At 38.5% G+C, this 7,082-nt stretch overlaps 1 non-coding gene across 1 annotated transcript; it reads left to right on the top strand.

Moving 5' to 3' along the window:
* Positions 1-3,841: 3,841 nt before the first annotated feature.
* Positions 3,842-3,948, top strand: LOC149007499 (small nucleolar RNA R71). Its single transcript, XR_016175376.1, has one exon. It is a non-coding gene; the product is annotated as a small nucleolar RNA R71 (small nucleolar RNA).
* The last annotated feature ends 3,134 nt before the right edge of the window (positions 3,949-7,082 follow it).

Here is a 7,082-nt window from a genome sequence, read left to right as displayed (position 1 = left end):
AACATAATCATGAACAATCATAATAAAAGTGCGGAAGATAAACCATAGATCCAATAAGGAAAGAATGAATCATATATAAATCAGAGTACTAGATATAATCAGAGTGTCAAAAACAGATATGTAAAGTGAGGCAAAATCCCACTCTACAACCAGCGGAAAAGTAGCTCTAAAAGAGAATAAACTAGACAAAATCTAATCCCAGTAGCAAGTACAATGGGTAACTAAATTGTTCTCCACTTTATAGACAACATCCTTATAAGTGTAAATCTCATAAATGGCACAAGGATGCTTCCACTCAATGGTCGGACTAAGCATCGTACGGAGCATAACCACTCGCGGGATCTTCAGTGTAATTGTGGTAACCGCAATCACCTTCCCGGAGATATGCCTCTTCGCCTTGCGCTTCTTCGTAGGGACCGTCATAATACTCGCACTGCAGAATAGTCTAACAAACATTGTACAATAAAGGAATGAGTTTCAAAGAAACTCAAGTAAGGCAGTTAAATCCATAATAACATAAATGGCAGGATTTCAGAACAAACATAAATGCAATATGGTATGAGACAAGCAATGAATGAATGAATCTAACTCTATATATGCTGGTCTCTATTGGCAGACATGCTTTAAGTCATAGCACCGTACTTCTTTAGGAAGGTCTCAATCACTCATCATCAGTTGGTAATGGGTCCGGCATCCCTTGGGACATTCCATGGCTTGGGGTTAAGTCACCACTCTCTCACATCACCATTGGTCTAAGTACCGGCGCATGTCAGGGTAAAACCTAGCCAAATGCAAGTCTTCTACTTAGTTACATCAAGTCAGATTCAGATACATCCATTCCTCGTCCCTGACGATCCTTTCCGGTATCCTTCACACTAGAGTCCTCATAGTCCCTGACTACGGACTCATCAACCCTATTGATCATCCACATATGGTAAACGGGAAGCTCTCACGTCCTCTCACAGGTTGGTTACCGGTCTTAAGCGCCCGTGAGCCCAAGTCTAACCATATGCAACCCTACCAATAAATGGCCCCCACAATGTAATTCCTGTCCTCTCACGGGTTGGTTACCGGTCTTGAGCGCCCATGAATCCCCATTGCTACCACAGGTCGTTCGGTCTCAATACCCCTCCGATTATGGTCTGACATAACGGGACATCCTAGCCAAACACTACTAGACAATCCTAGATATGTCATCCAACAGTTTAGGAAGGTGTCCGGAGGGCATCTCCGGAAACATCCCATAATATTCCCGTAGTAGTCCAAGGACAGAAGTGTCAAAAGGACACCTCTCCTTTCCAAACCATACTTAAGCATACACATGCATCAATTCATATCACCACATATATGGTAACTTCATATATGGAAAGAAATCAATAATTACAATCACTTTGTATATAATTGGTAAGTAAATCATACATGAATCAATTTAAGCAATGCTACTGTAATCAAGGTTATGCAACAGTAGTATATCATTGTAAGAATCTAATTAAGGAAAACATATCAATGATATTAAAATATAGAAACTAGATTCATGCTATCTATGTAATTAAGGAAATAACCATCCTTACCTTTTATAACTCGCAAAGGAATCCTAAGAAATCAAGTAAGATCTTGGCAAACTTGAGAAGAAGGTCCTAAACAAGTGTATACAACATATTAGGAAAGATCCCTAACAGAAAAGATACCAAAACATCCAACACAGACCAATTCTGGAGTTGCTGTACTCATTGGTCGAGTGGATTTGTCGACTGGTCCAGTTGACCAATGCAGACAGTAGCATAAAAAAAAACAGAGTTTTAAGATATGAAATCCGAATTTGGTGGTTCAAAAGGGTACTAATCAAGGGGTAAACTACATCAGTAGTATCCTAGCATATAGGGGACCTCAAAACATTAATCCAAACAAGACATCAAGATCCAAATTAGGAAACAAAAAGTTACCATAATTAGATCAACCATGGATCTTGATGAATTCAAAATAGAAATCAAAGACAAGAACAATAGGAGGATGGATCATTGCTTCAGGTAAAGGTATCATGAAAAGCATACTTAGATCTTCAAGGAAATAGGCTTAAAAGCATAAATCTAAATAAGGAAACAAAACCTACCATATATGTAACTATCATGATTCATGAAGAACACATAGTATGGTAGAAGAGAACAACTAGAGATTGATAGATCATGGATCATGAAAAGAAAACACAGCAATTAACTACTAACATGATCAATATAGAAGATCCAAGGAGATCAGAATTTAAATCAGAAGTTTAACAAAGATTAGATCATGGTTTGATCATGATTCCTTCAAAAGCTTGCAATGATCATGGTTAAGATCATTGTTCTAGCCTTTAATCCTTAGGATGATCATGAGAGACAAGTCCAGAGATGTTTGCAACAGAGAATGCAGCATCTCCTCTACTGTCTCAACTCAAAAAGGAAAGAAAATAAGAGATAGAGGAGAAGAAGAGAGTGTAGACATACCTTTTGATGAAAAGGAAGAGTTTTGACGAAGATCCGTCAAGAAAATCACCAAGGATGCAAGGGAGATGACTTGCAGAGGTCTTTGGTTCGTTCCAAAGAGTTTGGAGGCAGCAAATACGAAGTTGACTCGAGGTTGGACTTAAATAGAGCAAGAAAAACCTAATTGCCAAAGACAGCACTCATTGGTCGAGTGGATTGGTCGACTGGTCCAGTCGACCAATCAGTCGACCAATGCTGACAGCAATTCTAAAACAGGGAATTGAAGACCCAGATCAAATCCAATCCTAAAGGGGTTTTGCACACATGTCAAGTGACTTACCTAATAGGTAGAAATGCCTTCAAACCAAGATAGAGAGCACTCCAAGTCCATCAACTAATCCGATCTTCATTAAGATTCAGTTTCCATAAATAGAACTTCATCATCAACTCTCATGGATTCAAAGCCAGACACCAAGTCCTCCACTGGGATGGCCCAAAGCTAACTTCTTACTTTACTTCGGGTCATCGGACCTACAAATAACAAGGTTTCCGGGTCAAGGTTAGGGCTGGGTTTTACATTGATATTATCTATTTCCGCACTCTGATTAGTTGAATCTTATCTTATTCATGATATATTTTATCTGTTGCTTTTACCTTGATTATTATTGTTCCTGATTGTGTTATCGTGTATGTGGAAGGCATGGTCCCTCGATTCTTGATCCTTGGACTGTGGATCACATTCTCGGGTATGCCAGATAGGGTACTGGCTGGGTGGATGTGACATTAGGGGCTTGAGGGAACTGGAAATTTTGATTATGAGAAAATTGTGCACTTTGTTTTTGAGGGGCACCAAATTGATTTTGTGTGGAATAATTGTTTAATCCATTTTGGTTTTGCCCTTGAAACCATGAAAAAAGTTAGGATGATTCTTCCACCCAGGATTGTACGTGTTACTGTACGGGTTTGGAAACATCGCACTGACATTTTCATGTTGGCCTTCAGAGTAGCTAGGGCATTCATCAATTACATGTGTAGGAGACTGACACCATGCACACATAGCAATAGATTTGTCAATAAAATGTGCTTGACTTGGTGGTGGTGGTGCAGCTTTAACTACCAAAGTCTCTAACTTTTTAAAAAGACTATCTATTTGTGCATCCTTATGAACTTGGCTATCAACAAAACATCCCCTACTGGTCCTTTTAGATTCTTGGGTTGACTCCCATTCTCTAGTTTTATTTGCTAGGTCTAGAAGAAATTCCCAAGCTTCAGAATCATCAGTGAATGATGTAAAACCTGTGGGGCACATAGATTCCAAAAGTTGCTTTGTTTGATAATCGATACCCTCATAAATTATTTGGCATAAATGCCATAATTCTATACCATGGTGAGGACATTCTTGGAGAAGGCTTTGGAACCTCTCCATTACCTTAGCAAATGACTCATTGGGTTTCTGACGAAATTGAAGAATGTCATTTCTTATTTTATTCGTCTTGGAAAAAGGAAAGAATTTCTTCAAGAATAGGACAGTGAATTGGTCCCATGTGGTAATGCTATAAAGCCACTTTTTGGCTTGGTCTTTTAATGCAAATATAATAAACCGTAGTCTTACGGCATCATCAGTGAGTTGTTGCACTTTCACAAGGACACAAACCTCCTCAAACTCCCTACAGAACAAATATGCATCTTGATCAGATAACCCATGAAATTGGGGTAGCATAGACAGATAATGAGATTTAAGTTCAAAATTATTACCCCTCACATCAGGTAAACGTATACAGGAGGGTTGTGCAGATTGAGTTGGATAAAATCTATCTCTAAGACTCTTAGGTGAAGGAGGTGGAGGTAGGTCTTCCATGGTCAAGGTAGACACTTGAACAATTCTATTTGTGGAATCACGAGTCCAAACACGCATGCACTAACCACCTAACGCAATTAAAGGTTTTTATGAGAGAATGAGTAGGTTTCCTTTTTTTTTTTTTTTTTTTTTTTTAATTTTTTATAATAAAGTACCTAAAGAAGAAAACAAAATAACAAAAACAAAAGGGGAAGTAGTGAATTTCCCACCACAAAGATTGAAACAATGATTCCAAAGCCGTAAGATTGCCGTATAGCTGAGCGCTTTATAGGTTTGACAGCAAGAGAATCCGTATAGTCTTCGGAGCCACCTACAATCGAATCCTAGGGATTCTGCAGTAGAGTGGGGACTACTATACATTTTTATTTCTACTTTAGTTAAGAGTAATATCTTTGAATTTTTTTTTAAAACACTTCGATTTACCTAAAATTGAGAAAAATAAATTGGACTAATACCTCCCGGCAATGGAGCTAAAAACTTGTTTGTGAAATTAAAATTAACCGCAAGCACACGGTATCGTATAGCTAACGAGTCGATCTCAAGGAGATATGCCACTTTAGAATTAATTTCTTAATGATAATGCGAGAGTGCAATGATTCAAATTTATTAATTTAATTAAACTAAACAAACAGTTCTAATCCATACATCTAATGCAATCGAATTGAGACGAAAAATAAAGCAAACATAACCAATGCATAATTAATAAAGGCAGAAAAAATACGAATAATAAATAAATAAAAATAAAAAGGGAAGTGATCCGAGTGTCAGCTCTGGATCTAGGGAAGGGGAGTATAATTATAATGACTTTGACCATGGACCCTTTGCTATAGCTTACAAGTCCACCGATCGGGGAACGGATATTAGAGAAAAAGAAATTGCAGAAAAGAAATAATCAAAGCAATAAAAGGAAAGGGAAAGCTTAACCAAAGAGAGGCACGACTGTAGGCATCTCTAATCAAGGACCCAGGGAAAGGGAGAACAATAAATAAATGCTGAAAGTAAATTGCAGAAAAGCATAGAGCACTGGAAAGAAGTCAAGAGAATATTGAGATATCTCAGAGGAACGAGTAACTACATGTTGTGTTACTAGGGATCCGATTTGCAATTGGTTGGCTATACCGATGTTGACTGGGTTGGAGACATTGATGAGTGCAAATCAACCTCTGGATATGCTTTCTTGCTAAATGGCGGGGCCATTTAGTGGTGTAGCAAGAAGCAGACTTGTATAGCACTCTCGACCATGGAAGTAGAGTATGTGGCATGCTCGGCTTCAGTATAGGAGGTTGTTTGGTTGAAGAGGTTCCTACGACATACTGGATTTGTGTTGACATCCAAAGAGCCTGACCTTGTCTTCTGTGATAATACGTCAGCTCTTAGTTATGTCAAGGACCCAAAGTATCATTGGAAGACCAAACATATACAAGTGATATATCAATTTGTTAGAGACACTATAGCAGGGAAGAAAGTTGTATTTAAGCATATATCTACTAGTTAGATGGTAGTTGACCCTCTTACCAAACCTATAGCCAAGGATCTTTTTATTTCTCATGTAAAGTCCTTGGGCTTGTGTAGATTGTGACTTATTTATGTACTGAAACTTTCTTATTATTGAGTAACATAAGTTCGTTCCAGCCTTTGTTTTTCACTTTCTCTGCGATTGTGTTCTTCTAACATAAAACATGATATGTCAATAGCAAGAGAATGGCTTACTCACAAGAGCATTCGCCTCTAGCGCTTTGGTAGTGAGCAGAGATGAGACGGATTGTGAATGACCTTTTGTAGGTCGATTCAAAGTCATGTTGTCACCTTGATTTTGGAATCAAGATGAGATTCTATATGGTGAAGACAATAAAAAAACTTGGGTTAGGCGCAAGTGGTGCGACTAGACTAAGACCTGTATGGTTTTAGGAGAGACATGTGTTCTATTGTGTATAGAATGCTCCACCATAGCACATATATCATACTACGTATGTTTAGCAACCATTGGAAATGAGAGGTTGGATCCCTGCTTCTTTCATCGTGTGAGTCTTGGACTTTATGGTCCATTAGTGTCCTCAGTGACTTTTGACGAAGTCATGAAACAAGGGGTCGATGTGGCTACTTTGGGGTGTTACCTATGGTCATGATTGATTCGACCTAAAGGGGCATTACCGAGTAAGGAGTCAATCCGAAGTGCAATGATGATTTGGGCAAAAGGAAAGGTTTGATTCAACTGCATCTTAAGAGTGTTTGCTGGCGCCAACTGTATTAGTTACAGTAGTGAACATTTTAAGGACAAGAAGGTGATCTCTTGGAGGGTTCGAGATACCTTTTTTCTGTGAGTTTGAATAAACCTAGAACACTATGGTATACTAATGCTTATTTAATATGTTTCTTTGAGTTATGCTGCCATAGTGGCCTTTTGGGAAAGTTACCAGTTTGGGGCTCACGAGTGAAGGTATATCACTGGTCGCATGACTTTACTAGTATTACTTGTGGATGTTGGTGTTTAGGACACAAGTGGTCTATGTATCTGGGATACATAGTAGAGGGATCAAAATGTGTATATTTGCGATATAAATGTGTGCTAGGACACATTGTGACAGAGATATCGATACTTGCCCTTGTGCAAGTGGGAGATGTTGGGAATTTTGAAATATTCCCTAGGGCAATTGTGGAAATTCATTTATTAGGAGGTTACAAACTATGAGGATATCTTTTGGTCACCACCGACCCGTCTACACACAAGTGACATACTAGATTTGTTGGACTCTTACTCTCTC

The sequence above is a fragment of the Hakea prostrata genome, chromosome 8 (assembly GCF_041222555.1).
Source record: "Hakea prostrata isolate BN-2017 chromosome 8, UWA_Hpros_2, whole genome shotgun sequence".
NCBI classification, from domain to species: Eukaryota; Viridiplantae; Streptophyta; class Magnoliopsida; order Proteales; family Proteaceae; genus Hakea; species Hakea prostrata.
Note: the sequence above shows the minus strand (reverse complement) of the source record. Positions and strands in the feature narration are given on the sequence as shown.